Source organism: Hyperolius riggenbachi, chromosome 3, assembly GCF_040937935.1.
Source record: "Hyperolius riggenbachi isolate aHypRig1 chromosome 3, aHypRig1.pri, whole genome shotgun sequence".
NCBI classification, from domain to species: Eukaryota; Metazoa; Chordata; class Amphibia; order Anura; family Hyperoliidae; genus Hyperolius; species Hyperolius riggenbachi.
Genome location: NC_090648.1, coordinates 499,128,061 through 499,145,015, shown reverse-complemented (window position 1 = coordinate 499,145,015; position 16,955 = coordinate 499,128,061). Strand labels below are relative to the sequence as shown.

The window sequence follows — 16,955 nt, the reverse complement described above, 5'->3', positions numbered from 1 at the left end:
ATTAAATTCCATTTACCCACTGCTCTGTGTTCATTATGCAGCCTGGAACCTCACCCTGCCCTGCAAGCACTCCAGTCTATTCAGAAATGTAATAAATCTTATCTGTCAGCCTGGCTCTATTTTTGCCATTGCCAACGAGAAGGAAGCTTGTCATGACCCCTCCCACATTCCTGCTGCTCACTGATTGGCTGAGGGGAGTTCAGTGAACTGCTGAAATCTGAAATCTAGGGGGAAAAAGTAACGGAGGAAATCACATCAGGATTGGCTTCAGTCAGAGGGAAGAAAAATGGCAAATGCCATATATAATACACTGAAATCAAAACATGGACAGTACAATACATCTGTTATGTAAGTAGTTATCTACTTATATATGTGTTGTTGTTTTTTTCGTGGGATAGTGTGGCTGTCCCTGCTGCTTTAACCACCTGAGCGGTCTGGACGAGCTCAGCTCGTCCAACACCGCCGGAGGTCGCCGCTCAGGCCCTGCTGGGCCGATTTTCATCAAATAAAAAGCAGCACACGCAGCCGGCACTTTGCCAGCCGCGTGTGCTGCCTGATCGCCGCCGCTCTGCGGCGATCCGCCGCGAGCAGCGGCGAAAGAGGGTCCCCCCAGCCGCCTGAGCCCAGCGTAGCCGGAACAAAAAGTTCCGGCCAGCGCTAAGGGCTGGATCGGAGGCGGCTGACGTCAGGACGTCGGCTGACGTCGATGACGTCACTCCGCTCGTCGCTATGGCGACGATATAAGCAAAACAAGGAAGGCCGCTCATTGCGGCCTTCCTTGTTTATTCTGGGCGCCGGAGGCGATCGGAAGATCGCCTCCGGAGCGCCCTCTAGTGGGCTTTCATGCAGCCAACTTTCAGTTGGCTGCATGAAATAGTTTTTTTTTTATTTAAAAAAAACCCTCCCGCAGCCACCCTGGCGATTTAATCAGAACGCCAGGGTGGTTAAAGATCACAATCTAATGTTCCTTTGATAACCATATCCTAATATTCCTACCTCAGTCTATAACCAGTTTACTTATTTATTTTATGTGGTGGTGATGGGGGGGGAGGGGGGGGGGGTGATGCTGGTATCCCATTATTGCACCGGTAAGTTTTTGAGATGAGGGAGGAGACTGGAGTGCGTGGAGGAAATCTGTGCAAACACATGGAGAACATACAAGCCCAATACAGCCGCTATTCAATTCGGGAATTTGTACCTCGGACTTCAATACTGCAAGACAAGACAATTGCTGCTCATTATTCCTGACAATGCAAACACTCAATTTACTACATAAAAAGGCACATTTATATATTTGTATATTTAAGATACAACTATTTATATCATCACTAAGACTGAATAAGAAAGAGCGATGGGGTATAAGGTGTGGGTGTGAGGGGAGATTAATGTGAAATAATGGAAAGTGCTGAATACTTTATGGCTGTGTTGGCTGTACATACCAGACTGATACAAATCAGTCGACATGCTTTTATACTGAATGAACCCATTTGAGTTACTTCTTCTCATTTACCTCATAACACTCACTTCTATAAATTGTACTTCTCCACCAGGCAATCAAGGTGGTTCCTGTCTGACTCCCATCATGCACTGCTGGTAATATGACAACAAAATGGCTTCTCTGTGATACTGCTGACACAACATGTATTTAACACTTGATATCTCTATTAGCTGGTTTTAAAGGCTTGTACACACACTAGAGAAAACGTTAAGCCAGAAAAATCGCTCTGTGAGGTCTTAGCCAAGAGTCTAATGTGTGTACAGATGAGTATCTATGTCGTTAAGTGATCCTGCAATACTAATCGCTAAAACTTCCAACAAGCTGGAAATGTATAAAACTGCTCAGTATGGGTTAAAGCTAACCCGAGCCGGGACTAAACGTAAAAAACAATGAAAACAAATAAATATTTACAGTTGTAATGAGGATAGTAAAATATTGGTAAACATTACCGATATTTTACTACAACCAAACCTAACCCTACTCTCACACAGAGCTCTCCATCAACTGAAGCCTAACCCTAAGAACCCCCCCCCCCCCGGTGATACCTAACCCTAAAATCAACCCTGGTGGTGCCTAACCCTAAGGCCCCCCTGGTGGTGCCTAACCCTAACCCCCCCTTCATGACACCTAACCCTAAAACCCCCCTTCCTAGCACCTAACCCTAAAACCCCCCTTCCTGACACCTAACCCTAAAACCCCCCTTCCTGACACCTGACCCTAAAACTCCCCTTCAGTGGCGTACCTAGGGCATTTGATACCTGGTGTTGGGTATTACAAGACACATCCCCCCTCCCCCAAAAAATGGGCGTGGCCACAACCTGCGACACATCCCCCAAATGTGCGTGGCCATGACCGGATGAGGGCGGAGCTAACTGTAATTTAAAGTGAACCCGGGATGAGAGTGATATAGAGGCTGCCATATTTATTTCCTTTTAAACAATAGGGAGCCCTGCTGATATATTTGGCTGCAGTAGTGAAATGAATTACACCAGAAACAAGCATGCAGCTAATCTTGTCAGTTCTGACAATATTGTCAGAAACCCCTGACCCTGCTGCATGCTTGTTCAGGGTCTATGGTTGAAAGAATTAGAGGCAGAGGACCAGCAGACCTGGCCAGAAAATACATGCAATCATGTCGGCAGATTTGACCAGAAAATACATGCAATCATGTCGGCAGATTTGACCAGAAAAATAAAATAGCTAGTATAGTTGCCCCAGTATAGCTAGTATAGTTGCCCCAGTATAGCTAGTACAGTTGCCCCCAATATAGCTAGTATAGTTGCCCTCAGTGTAGGTAATATAGTTGCCCCAGTATAGCTAGTATAGTTGCCCCCAGTATAGCTAGTACAGTTGTCCACTGTGCTTCCTGATTAGCGGAAGCACAGTGGGCGGCATTGAAGGCGGAGATCTGTGACGACATGACGCTGCCAGTGCTTGGAACGCGGAAGTGGTGAGTAATTCTCCGCATGTCGCGCCGCCGAGCCTGCACTTGCCGTCAGTAATCTATGGAGGGGGAGAGAGGCAGAAGGAGGGGTCCCAGGTGAGGGAGGGGGGGATATGTCTCCCCTCCCCACCGCTGCCCCCACTGCCCCTCCTTCTAGCGCTGCTTCCCCCTCCTGCTCTGCTGCTGTGGGGGGTCATGGCGACACCCCCTAGCTGTCCATCACCTGGTGCGCCACGCCCCCTGCGCCCTATAGTAGGAACGCCACTGCTCCCCTTCCTGATACCTAACCTAACCCTAAACCCTCCCCCCTTCCTGATACCAAACCCTATACCCCCCTCCTGACATCTAACCCTAAAACCTCCCTTCCTGACACCAAACCCTAAACCCCCCTCCTGACACCTAACCCTAAAACCTCCCTTCCTGACACTTAACCCTAAAACTCCCTTCCTGATACATAACCCCGAAACTCCCTTCCTGACACCTAACTCTGAAACCCCCTCCCTCCACCGCAAATAATGTAACAAAAAAAAAAATACATTTCAAAGACAATACATTTCAGAACAATAATTTACAAAATGATAATTCTTAAAACGATTTTCAAAATCATAAAAAAAAAGAAAACGATAATTTACAAAATGATAATTCTCAAAACTAATTTCAAGATGATAATTTTCAAAACAATAATCCTCAAAATGAAAAATTTCGGTCAGACATACCCAGCGGGGCGCCCACATATTTTTTTTTGGCACCCAATAGCTGATATTTTGCATTAGCACCCACGAGGCGCCCAAATAGTCCATTAACCTCAGTTTCCCAAATTTCCTGCTTCCCTGAGGGTCGCAAGGGGAAGACCTAGCGGTCCCGGCATCGATCGGGGGCCCTGGGGAATTGCCCAGGTTGTCCCTATTGTAGCCATGGCCCTGATCATTGGGAATCATTGATCATTTAGGTGATCCTCAGACAAGCGCAGATATCCAGCTCGCTGTAAGACGCCTCTACAGCTGCTGCTGCTTCTGACACCCGCCTGATATTTGTCAATTTTATGTATGAGGTGATAATCAATTCGCGGTGGCCACTCGCTCACCTTGAAATCACGTCTGCGCCTCCTTTAGATTAACTGTAAGTTATTTATGGTTATGTTCCTGTGTGTGTGATGTGCTGACAAGAGGCGCCGTCTCCTCCATTTATGGCATAAAAATTCATCCCGGTCTCTTCCTTGTAGCCAGAACAAGTAATCAGGATGTCATTACCACATGGCCGGGGCTGAGGCCGGTAAATTACCGACAGGACGCCGCGGCAAAACTCAATCACTGCTGCCGTTCCACTCCTAAACCAGTCAACCCTCAGCTTAAAGGATACCAGATGCAAAAGCATCTGGTAAAAAGTAAACCTGTACTGGATAGGGGGGGCGTAATCAAATACTCACCGTGCCTCCCATTTCCCTCTGTCCTTTGCGCTCTTCTCCAGTCCGTCCTGTTGTTCTGGGCGACTTCGGCGACTCCAAACCCGGACATACTGCGCCACACATGCGCAGTATGTGCAGGACGCTCCCCGTGGCCACGTAATGACATCACAGGATAGGAGCATGCTCGCTCCACCCGCATCTCCAATCATCGCTCACGCTGGGACGCAGGAGCGAGTGCGCTCTTGTCTTGTGTTATCACTTCCGCGGCCACAGCGGAGCGGAACAGACATACTGTGCATGCGTGGCGCAGTATGTCCGGGTTTGGAGTCACTGAAGTCACCCAGGACGGACCGGAGAAGAGCAGCGGGGGACAGAGGGGAACTGGAGGCACGGTGAGTATTTGATTATGCCCCCCTACCCAGTACAGGTTTGGCTTTTCGCATCTGGTATCCTTTAAACACATCTTCCTAACAGTGGCATAACTACAATTCATGGGGGCCCAGCAATGTTCTCCTGGCCTCCCCTTGGTAACCCTCCAGGGCCTGGAGGCCCATCTCACAAGGGTCATCAAACAAGTGTGGCCATCATGATCTTCACACCCCTAACAAGTGTAGCCACAAAAACACCTGATCTGGAGTATAGTCCCTGGTATCAGTGGAGGGAAAGGATAGTAGGTGGGGCCCCCCACAGCTCTGGTCCCCCTTGGGATGGCAGGCAGGGGATGCCTCCGCAGGGGGGCCCAGAAGCCACAGGGGGCCGTGGGGGGGGGGGGGGGAGTTTGAGAGACTGACAGCTAAGGGCATGGAGAGAAAAAACGTATCCTGCTCTGGCACCATCGTTATATTGACTGCATGTGTCCACTACACAGATAAGGACTCATACACACTTTGGAATTTGTACACTGTCCCTGCTCCCTAGGGTTCATAAAAAACATCTGTCTCTCACTGCTGCAAAGTTCTGATGACTTCATGTACAACCTTACAAACAAAGGAGTCACAAAAAAGATGTAGACTTTCCCTTTTCAGCAATCCCTCCAAAAGGATTCCTAGATTCTTATCACACACAGGCTAATGACCTTATGGCTCTGATTACTTTTATAACACAGTGGAGTGGAGATTGATGTCTTACTGTTGCTGCTTCATTGAGAGCTTGTTGTCCCATACTGAGTCCAAGATCCTGTAATAACAGTATCAATCAGTGACATTCTGAATGTTTCGCCAAAGTTACAGTAAATACTTTATCCTACATTCAGCATGTCATTGTTGTTCCTCCATATAGCATGTGCTCTCATGTAGTAAAATAATAAGGCTGTATGTGTGTGTATGTACTGGGAGCAAAGCTGCAACGAGGGACTTGTCTGCTGCAAGGGGCTGGAGGGTAGCATAGATTGCCTGATGTTTCCTTTAAGTCTAAGTGTTTTTATCTGCATGGGGAAAACACATTGGCCCTCAGTTTTCCTGTGCAGAAAGCTAGGAGGGGGGGGGGCCCATCCAAAGTTTCGCAGGGGGCTCAGTGATGTCTAGTTACTCCCCTGATGGCAGGGGCTGCTCCCAGAGCCGGGACAAGGTCCTCCAGCACCCAAGGCTGAGACACCAAAGTGCGCCCCTCCATCCCTCCCCCCCCCCCCCAGCCATCACACACTGATTGCTATTAGACTAAGAGGGCCACAGGGCCCACAACCTCCCCAACACCTTAATATCTAGTTATCTGGCTTGCAGTCACTGCTATGTATCCCCTTTTCTTATTTCTTTCTGCTTCATACACAATTAGGAATGACAGCTGAATGAATTGTGCGCCCCCTCCTACACTGCGCCCTGAGGCTGGAGCCTCTCCAGCCTATGCCTCGGCCCGGCCCTGGCTGCTCCTCTCTAGTTATGACCCTGCTTCTTCCTAACACAGGGACTTCTAGATGTTTTTCGGGTAACCGTTTTCTGACAGCTGTGTGTGGCACCTCTGCCTCAACAGTTGGGGCTAGGGATGCTCGGACATGCCATTTCCAATTCTGCAGATTTCCATTGGTCATTTGCATTCTCTGAATGGCTAAATACTTCCAAATTGACTCTGCAATCTCTGATTGGTCCAATGCTTCCAGGTTCTGTGATTGGGCTAAAATTCCCGATTTGCGGTAGTGCGGTATTTCCACAGAGATCCGCTTTCCATTTTCCGAGTTCTGATCGGAATTGTTGATTTCCAATTGGAAATACTTACATTTCATTTCCAATCTGAATGAGCCTCTCTAGTTGGGACAAAAAGCTTTAACCAGTTAAATACAATTAATATTAAAATGTCATGTTTGAGCCTGTTAACAGGATGTTTTAATACGCTGCTCATTCCCGCCGCCGCTCTGCACCTGTGCACGCCGCTGCAGTTTCTATCGGGATTCCGTGTTCAGCGATTGACGAACCTCTACCTAATTGCATGTGTGTTCACTAGCGCCATCTTGTGGCCAAAAAGTAAAATGACACATACAGGCACATACATACATACACAATATTAATAAAATGAATAACTTACACTTCCAAAGCCCCCCCCCCCCCCTAAAAAAAAACACTTGTAAAAAAACATCACTTTAAAAAAAATACATAAATAGTTGGCTTAGAGACTCAGCTTTTTAATCTATATTTTATGAGGGAAAATTACTTTTACTTTACTACATAGGGGCGTGTAATTATGGACCGGACAAAAAACCCCCCCAAAAAACAGAAAAATAACACCTATATTTCAAAATAATATATTGTCGCCATACATTGTGATAGGGACATAATTTAAACGGTTTAATAATCGGGACAAATGGGCTAATAAAATGTGTCAGTTTTAGCCAAAGGAGAACGTTTAATATTTAAGCTATAATGCCCGAAAACTGAGAAATAATGAATTTTTTCCATTATTTTCTTGTTTTTCCCCTTAAAACGCATTTAGAATAAAAAAAAAATTCTTAGCAAAATGTATTACCCACAGAAAGCCTAAGTGGTGGCGAAAAAAACAAGGTATAGATCATTTTTTTGTTATAAGTAGTAATAAAGTTATTAGGGAATAAAAGGGAGGCGCACCTAGAGATGAGCGTAATGACCTAATTACGATTTCGCGAAATTTCGCGTAATTAGTGTAATTACGATTATGGCCGTAAGTACATAATCGTAATGAAGAAGGATTTCGCGAAATTTCGCGTAAGCGTAATTTTCGCATTACAGTCGTATCATGCCGTAATTTTGCATTAAACGCTACCGTAATTTCACGTTAAACCGTAACGCTCCGTATATTATAAAAAAGTCGCCGACTTTAAAGGACTTACGAGCCCAAAATGTCTAAAAAAGCAAAGTACCTGTAAGCTGTTTAAATGCACGGAGGACGCCGTCCGCGCCCTCCGTGCAGTTCCGCCGGGTCCCCTTCCTGAGATCGCCCCCCGCGCCGACCCCGACCCCCCAGGCCGGGTCGGGCTCTCGTGCCGCTCTCAATATGGCCGCTTCCATTGGCCGCGGCTGCGCAGTCCGCCTGGCCGCGAGTGCGGCTGCGCAGCTCTACGGCCAACCCCCCGAACCACGCACTGTAGCGTGGATCGGAGGGGTTGGCCGTAGAGCTGCGCAGCCGCACTCGCGGCCAGGCGGACTGCGCAGCCGCGGCCAATGGAAGCGGCCATATTGAGAGCGGCACGAGAGCCCGACCCGGCCTGGGGGGTCGGGGTCGGCGCGGGGGGCGATCTCAGGAAGGGGACCCGGCGGAACTGCACGGAGGGCGCGGACGGCGTCCTCCGTGCATTTAAACAGCTTACAGGTACTTTGCTTTTTTAGACATTTTGGGCTCGTAAGTCCTTTAAGGGTTAATAGCAAAGCAGACCAATGGGGTTCCTTCTGATTTAAAGGAACCCCATTGGTCTGCTAAGGACCAATGGGGCTCCTTGGAGCCCAAATACAAAGATGCTTAGAGAGCTCTGAGCTATAGCTCAGAGCTCTGTCGGGTCCTGCAGCACAGACGCGGCGGCGGCGGTGAGTGACGTCGGGTGCGGCGTAGTTACAATGTAACAAAGTTGTTACATTGTAATAACTTTGTTACATTGTAACTGATAGAACATTTCCGAGGATATTGCGAGGGATCATTTATTTAAAGGGACAGGTAAGTATTAATGGTTAATTAAGAATATTAAAGGACTTTTTTCGTGGTTATGTTTTTTGTTCAATTAAAATACTTTTTCTAAGTGTCTGTGTGTTTATTTACTTTAACTCTTAAAGGAAATGGGTAAGGGGTACAAGTACCTCTATACTCATTTCTCCTGGGAGGGGGGGTGGGCATCTGGGGGACCCCTTTCTAAAGGGGACTCCCAGATTCCACCATGAACCTCCCCCCCAGGAAATCGCGGCCTCCACCTCCACCGCCCATCGGAGGTGGAGAAGAGCCCCTTGTCCTTGGATTGGACAAGGGCTCAGAGGGGGAGGGGAAAGCTTGGCTGCCCCTCCCCTTCCGAGACCCCCCAATCCATGGACCATGCGGGCTGGTATAGTCAGGGTGCGGAGCCCCACGCGGCCGGTGCTCCGCATTCTGGCTATCCCAGCCTGCATGGGGGACAAGGGGTTAAAGAGGTCTGGGAGGGGGGACCCCACGTCGTTTTTTTTTTATATTTCCCACACTCAGAACGAAGTAAGTAAAACTCTTCCCACTTGGGGGAATCTATGAAAATAATACACTATTGTTACCTGTGCAAAAAAAACTGACATTTTCCGCATTTAAAAGACATTTTCGCCCTTGAAACTTAAAAATCGATTTTCTCAAAAACTATAAGGTCTTTTTGAGGGATCGGTTGAAAAGGGCGCCCGAGCTGCCTGTATGAAAAAGGGCGCCGCCATAGACATCAATGTTATTTCTGGAAATATGGGCTACAAGGTGTAGAAAAGGGCGCCCGAGTTTTGATATAGGCTACAAGTGAGCTCCCCTTTGTAGCCCATATTTTTTCGGCTACAAGGTTTTCGGCTACAAGCGGGCTCCCCTTTGTAGCCCATATTTTTTTCGGCTACAGTAAGGTGCCCCTCTGTAGCCCATATTATTGACTTTTTTTTGTAGCCGAAGTTTTTTTATGGGCTACAAGCACTGTAAGCTGAATTATTTCATTCCCCCACTATCCATGGCGGCCTGGAGGGGGAATAGTAATTAACACATCCCGGAGTTTCTTTCTAGCCGAAGTTTGTATATGGGCTACAAGCGCTGGAAGCCGAATTATTTCATTCCCCCACTATCCATGGCGGCCTGGAGGGGGAATAGTAATTAACACATCCCGGAGTTTTTTGTAGCCGAAGTTTTTATATGGGCTACACCAGGCGCCTTGGTTTTTTTTGTAGCCCAAGTTTTTATATGGGCTACACCAAGTGTCTTTTTTGTAGCCGAAGTTCATATGGGCTACACCAGGCGCCTTTTTTGTAGCCGAAGTTGGTATATATATGGGCTCCACCAGGCGCCCTTTTTTACCGGCGCCCTTTTCATGTAGACCCCTTTTTGAAAAAAAAATGTTTCCTCTTATTCCCACTGATCCCCTTAATATACCCTGGGAATTTGGTGTTCCTAAACTTTAAGCAGGCTTTGCTATTAACCGTTAAAGTCGGCGGGTTTTTAAATGTTTACATTTTTCCTTTGAAACTTTAACATCGATTTTCTCAAAAACTATAAGGTCTTTTTGAAAAAAAAATGTTTCCTCTTATTCCTCCTGATCTCCTTAATATATTCTCCAAATTTGAGGCTCTTAGCATTTAAGGGGGCTTTGCTATTAACCCTTAAAGTCGGCGGCTTTTTTATATTATACGCAGCGTTATGGTTTAACGCGAAATTACGGTAGCGTTTAATGCGAAATTACGGCATGAACGAAACGCGAAATTACGCGTTGAAAATTACGCTTACGGTATTTTCAATTACGATTTTAATGGCAATTACGCTACCGTAATTTCGCATCGTAATCGCAAATTTCGCATGCGTAATTTTAGTAATGCGAAATTACGAAAATTTCGGCTCAACTCTAGGCGCACCGACAGGTGAAAATTGCTCTGGTCCGTTAGGGTAAAAACCCTTGGAGGTGAACTGGTTAAAAAAGTCCACAGTTGCAATGTCTAAGGCAGGCGTGTCAAACTCAAAACACATAGAGGGCCAAAAACTGAGCTTATATGATGACCCTCTCAGCTATAAACCCATCTGTTACAATGTGTATAACAAATGTGGCCAGTGGCCACCAGAGCCTTTCCCACCAGTAACAAGTGGGGCCACAACAATAAGGGTAAGGAAAGGTAAGACATGGGTGCTCCCATGGTCCTGGGCCAGGGGCTGTTCCACCAGTGATTAAAGTGTACCTGTAATGATAAAAGTGGTACTTACATGGGTAGAGGGAAGCCTTTGAATCCTCCAGAGGCTTCCACTGACCCTCTCCACCACGCTGTTCTAGTGCTGGGACCCTCCGAAGCCCATCGGCAAGGGCTTGTTGATGGAGCTCAGTCACACTGTGTAGGCGCCATCTCCCTCATTCTGTGGCCAGCCTCTGGTTGTTTGACGATGCAGACCAATAAGCCCTCTTCTTATTGGTTCGAAACTATTGTCTGCTGAACCAGTGGCAAGAAGTTTTGAGATGCATGAATCTTTCCAATTTCCCTGCTTTAAAAATTTCCCAAATGTTTGTGATGATTCGCGTGCATGATAAATAAAACATACCTTTTCCATTAACCTTTGGTTTGTCCTTCTGGGAAGTTAATACGTTAAACTTCTCATCTGTATTATAGTTTACAGTTAAGAACCAACGAAGGCACCTCCACCAGTGTTTTTAGTATAGTCCACACCCTTGGTGGGTCACAGCCATGAGGACCCGGCAGTGCTCTGCTCACAACTATAAAAGGAGACCAAGCAACCAGCATCTGCACCAACAGACCTGGGACACTGAGGTGCCAAGCTGTTATTGGACCCTGAGCTGTGTGATACTCCGGTTGTTTATTGCCTGATGAAGCGGGATTGTGCCAAACGTGAAACGCGTTGCAGTTTTATCTAGGAGTATGTGAATAAATTATTACTACCTCAAGCGACAGCATCCTGTCTGTTTTGGTGTAGCTGGTCCACCACCGCCACCTGAACGTTTTAAACTTTTTAGCATATTTTATCCTTTTGGCGCCTCTGTACATCCCTATATGGGACACTGAGAGGGGACTGTTATATTCCCGCAGACTCAGAAGATTTTCCAACCCACCCTTGTGAGTATAATACTTATAGACTTCACCTTGTATACTAATTTGTCCAACAATACTGCACCATTGGGCTCCTGGTCTCTCCACTGGTAACCACCAAGGATAAAAACATTCCTTCCTCATAGAAGGGGTAGGATTGTACAATCAAGATTGTATCATTAGTGGGCACTTTTATTCATGTGTAACCATGGACCCGGCCAGGGTAAGGCAGCAGAAATGCCGTCCTATTAAACGTCTGAGGGGCGGAACTCAGGAGCCGTGGAGCAGAGCGTTCATTATATTATAGAAGAAGGAAGTGTATTAGACACCATACCTCCCAACTTTTTGAGATAAGAAGGAAACTTTAAGACTCACCCTTCCACACCTCTAACCATGCCTGCACCACACCCCTTTCCACAAATACCACTAAAAATTAATAAGCAAAAGATGTAATTTTACAATTCAAAACCACAATGGTCCTGTCTATTATCAGTAGTTTTTCTTCATATTGAACTTCATCCCAATAAGTAGCTGATTCCCCCTTTCCCATGAGAAATCTATTCTTTTTCTCGAATAGATCATCAGGGACACCTGTATGGCTGAAATTGTGGTGAAACCCCTCCCACAGTGTGACGTCAGGACCTAGGTCCTGACATCAGACTGGGGGAGCCTTGTTGAATTGTGGGAAATCACAGCTGTCCCAAACTGCCAAGCAATCCGTATCTTCCTCTGTGCATATTTATATCTATAAAAAAAACAATCTTTTAGCCTATTGCATTGTTAGGGGGTTTGGCTATAGATAAGGGCAGTTGGTGCTCTCGGGCTTTTTTGCATGCCTGCCAGTAGTGAAGATGATGACGTGCAGATTGTTGATCAAACAACATGAACATGGCGGATATCAATCATTTATTGATCTTTATTTTTATTCTTTAATTTCTCACTTTGCAATGTACAGTATTGATTTAACACACACACACACACACACACACACACACACACACACACACACACACACACACACACACACACACACACACACACACACCTTCCTCTTTCCCTAAAGAGCCTCTTTATTTCAATTTAAAGAGAATCTGTACTGTAAAATTCTTACAATAAAAAGCATACCATTCTATTCATTATGTTCTCCTGGGCCCCTCTGTGCTGTTTCTGCCTCTCCCTGCTGCAATCCTGGCTTGTAATTGCCAGTTTTATGCAGTGTTTACAAACAAAAGACATAGCAAGTGATATGCTGAGAGTAGCTCAGTGTGTGACTCACACAGAGCCTGCAAGGGGCCTGGAGAGGGTGTGTATAGCTTCTATCCAATCACAAGCAGCACAGCACATTCCAGCCTGACTGCCTCAGCCCGACAGAGCCGACAGAGGAGAGAAGATTAGATCATATAACCAGGGACGGCTCTAGGAGGGGGGGGGGGGCAAGCGGATCTCTTGCCCCAGGCGCAGTTTGTTGAATTCTTAAAAAGGCGGCAAAATGTGGATGGGGAATGGCAGTTTAGGCGCCAAAACCTGACCTTGCCCCAGGCGCAACTTGGGGCAACTTGGTCTAGATCCGTCCCTGCATATAACAGAGATAATACAGCCACTGTGCAACTAGGAAAGGCTGCAGTAAGACAGAGAACATTAGAACAGCTATAGGAACATATAGGATATAAGAAATAAGGCTCAACATTTTGTTAGAGTCTCTTTAAAGGATGAGAATAAAGTTTGGAGAAAAATTAACACATTTTCAGTAGAAAAATACATATATTTAGATAAATCTACATGTACATCAATCAAAGAAGGACAGAGGGATTTGGAGGGACTGTCCCTCCAAAAACAGGGACAGTTGGTAGCTATGGAGACAATCAGGGCAGAGCTGTGTTTACAGTTTTTAGCCCTGCTGTCAGATTCTTAATTTTGACTACAGATGGGCCTTAATGTATTTACTTATCTGCGAGAAACTCAGCATTAAGCTTTGGCATGATATTTTATTCAGCGTAGCAGAAATCTCAGCGGATTCTTGATGCAGCCCGGGTCCCTGTGGGTTCCATCTATCATTAAGTCTGAGGCCATAGGCAGACGCACACTAACGGTGAGACATATGTTCTTCTACGCTCTACATCTGTTATACGGAACCCTTCCCTGCCCCGCTATAAGTGTTTCCATTCTGCCCTATTTAACCTGATGGTTTTATGTAGCCCGGCGGTCGGGAAATAATCACGCACACACGACATGATCCTCTATTTCCACAGATCTGCCGTCACGCCAAGTCACGTACAGATGTCACGGGTACACTGCAGGGATGGAAACGAGGTCACCAACGACGCTGACATTTAATTTGGGGACATATATATTTTTTCTATGAAAAAGATCAGTAAACATGCCATATATTCAGTGGCGTAAATACAAATCATGCCCCCACCCCCAGTAAAACTTTGATAGGGGTCCCCCAATGGTCACACCCCTTCCCTTGCCTCCCCTTGGTGCCCTTCACGGCCCTAAGGCCCACCAAACAAGGGTCATAAAAAAAGTGTGGACATCATATCATCACACCCATAACTAGCCGAGGCATAGCTATGGGGGGCAAGGGGGTACATATGTCCCTGGGTGCAGCACTGTGAGGGATGGTACAGAACACAGCCAAGCTCTCCTCCTCTGTATTACCAAGGAGGTATTTGTAGCTGTCAGTGGAAGGGTGATAGTGAGTGAGGCTGATCAATGAGGTCAGTCTATCCAGCAGGCTGCCAAGAAAGTTAAATAGCCATTTAGAGATGCTTCACCATCATAAATATGTCATTTAGGAAAAGTGCTTATTTCCTGTACATTTGGCTCCACCCATGACCACACCCGCATTCTGATGTGTGGCCAAAAGCCACCTTTGTCCCTGGGCACTGAATGCCCTAGCTACGCCTCTGATAACAAGTGTAGCCACATAAACACCTGATCTGGAATATAGTCCCCTTTTTTCACGGTAAAAGAAGGTTAGTAGTTGGGGTCGCCCCAATGTGTTCACCCCTTCTCTTGCCTCCCCTTGGCGCCCTTTATGGTCTTGGGGCCCAACTTACAAGGGTCATAAAAGTAGTAGTTGGGCCGCCCACAGCTCTGGGCCTCCTGTGATCGCACATGCTGCTCCCTTCTAGTTACGCCCCTGCATGTATTATTGAAGCCTCTGTTGCCCTGGTATTAATGCTTGTTCCGTACATTTTGAGAAGCAATCGAAAAATAAAATGATCGATTTGAGAAAATCGATCAATCGATTATAAAGCAAAACCTTAAAGCTGCCACACACTCACTGGTTATAACGAGACATCTTCAAGGAGATGCTAATAGACAGTTTGCAGGCTAATTTATTGAAACTGGCATCCTGTTTGGAAAAGGGCCAATCAAAGTCAACAGGAAGTGCACTTGTTTGAGCCAATGGCAAGCTGCCTACAATTTGCATAAAGCTTGAATGCAGGCAAGATTAGCCCATCGCTACTTATAACAACTGATTTCAAGCAGTTCTCTTAAAGTAGCGGATGCAAAGTAAGTTAGTAATCCATTTTTGGTGCTCGGAATTTGATTATTTGATTTTTAGTAGATGATAGCATATGCAGGGGCGTAACTAGGCCCCACCGGGCCCCCCTGCAGATTTTCTGAGCGGGCCCCCCCCCCCGGGGCCCGCTCGCGGCCGTTTTGTGGGTGCTGGAGGGGTGGCAGCATGAGGGGAAAGCCTTGCCCACAGTCGGCGGGAAGAGGGGTAGTTCCCCCCTCTCCCTCACCTCGGGGCTCTCCCCTCTGCGCTCCCCTCCAGCTCGTAAGTCAGGGCCGGTTCTAGACAGGCACATATGAGGGGGCAGTCGGAAATATGAAGGGGGCATCATGTTCAAGCAAATTTTAGGTCAGTCACGCTATGCGAAAAATGGGTGTGGTCATGACATCGTGTGGGCGGGGCTAACTGTAATGTAACGCGCAACAGTGAGGCGGCAATGCAACAACCCGTTATCTCCGACACATAAAATGCAACAACCCGTTATCTCCGACACATAAAATGCAACAACCCGTTATCTCCGACACATAAAATGCAACAACCGTCATCTCCGACACGTGAAATGCAACAACCGTTCTCTCCGACACGTGTAATGCAACCACCGTTCTCTCCGACACGTGTAATGCAACAACTGTTATCTCCGACACGTGTAATGCAACAACCGTTATCTCAGACACGTGAAATGCAACAACCGTTATCTCCGACACATAAAATGTATCAACCGTTATCTCCGACACATAAAATGCAACAACCGTTATCTCCGACACATGAAATGCAAGAACTATTACTTCCGACACATGAATGCAAGAACCATTACCTCCGACACATAAAATGCAACAACCGTTATCTCCGACACATAAAATGCAACAACCGTTATCTCCGACACATGAAGTGCAAGAACAATTACCTCTGACACATGAAATGCAAGCAGTGGAGCAGTGTTTTACCATAAAATAATCATAATGTGGCCAGCGTTTCACCACAAAATAATCGTACTGCAGCAATGTTTCACTAGAAATTTTCACTAGACTAAATGAATCACAATATCTACATGAAATTTAATAGGAAAAAAAAAAAGAAAAATAGTGGGTTAGCAAAGTCTCCAGGCAAGAAAAAGTGTAGATGTGAGATGTGAGAACAGACCTGTCAGCTTCTGCTGGGAGATAGGAGAGTGTTTGCATGGAGGGGAGGGGGAAGGGTAACATCTGCAGATGGGCTGACAGAGAAAGAAGGGACAGAGCATTGAGGGAGGGAGACAGCACAGCAGAATACCCTCCTGGCAGCAGTGTAGAGATGAACCTGGAGGCTGGAGCTGAGAAACACGGCTGCAAAACTGATTCAAACCACCACGTGCTGGAGCAGCTCTCTCCCTGCTGTGCACATGGGATCCAAGTCCCATCATCTCTAGCTACAGGCAAACTTACTGTTTCTCTGGAGGCTCTCTCTGCATCAGAAGCAGCTCTGCCTCCTTCTTTCTCCAGCCTCATCATAACCAAGCTGTCCGTTAGTGTTGTCCGGATCATGAACGATTCGGATCTTTGATCCGAATCTATTTTATGAGTCGATCATCCGAATCATCAAAATGAGTGATTCGGATCGCAAAAGGGGCGGGGCAAGAAGCGACACGCCCCCTCTCAGCGGGGTCCTGGAAGCAGAGCTGAGGTGGATCGCTCTGTTGGATGGGAGTTAGCCTTGCAGGGAGACAGGTAGATGAGAGGGAGGGGACATGGGTGCCACTGCCAGATATGTGTAGAGCACACATACTGGCTACAATGTGCTGCTCATTACAGGCTGTCTGTTCGTAGTTGTGCACAGTGAACACATTGGAAGCTTTTGGCTCAGCACAGCTCAGTAACTTTGCAGACACTGTGATTGCAGCGCAATATGATCCTCCCAGACTC

At 46.7% G+C, this 16,955-nt stretch overlaps 1 long non-coding RNA gene across 1 annotated transcript in view; it reads right to left on the bottom strand.

Annotated features, from left to right (window-relative positions):
* LOC137561755 (uncharacterized) overlaps positions 1 to 16,568 on the bottom strand; it is a 35,113-nt gene extending 18,545 nt beyond the window's left edge. The window contains exon 1 of the long non-coding RNA XR_011030103.1: positions 16,479 to 16,568. This is a non-coding gene — a long non-coding RNA (uncharacterized lncRNA). The remainder of the gene's footprint in view (positions 1 to 16,478) is intronic.
* Positions 16,569 to 16,955: the final 387 nt, after the last annotated feature.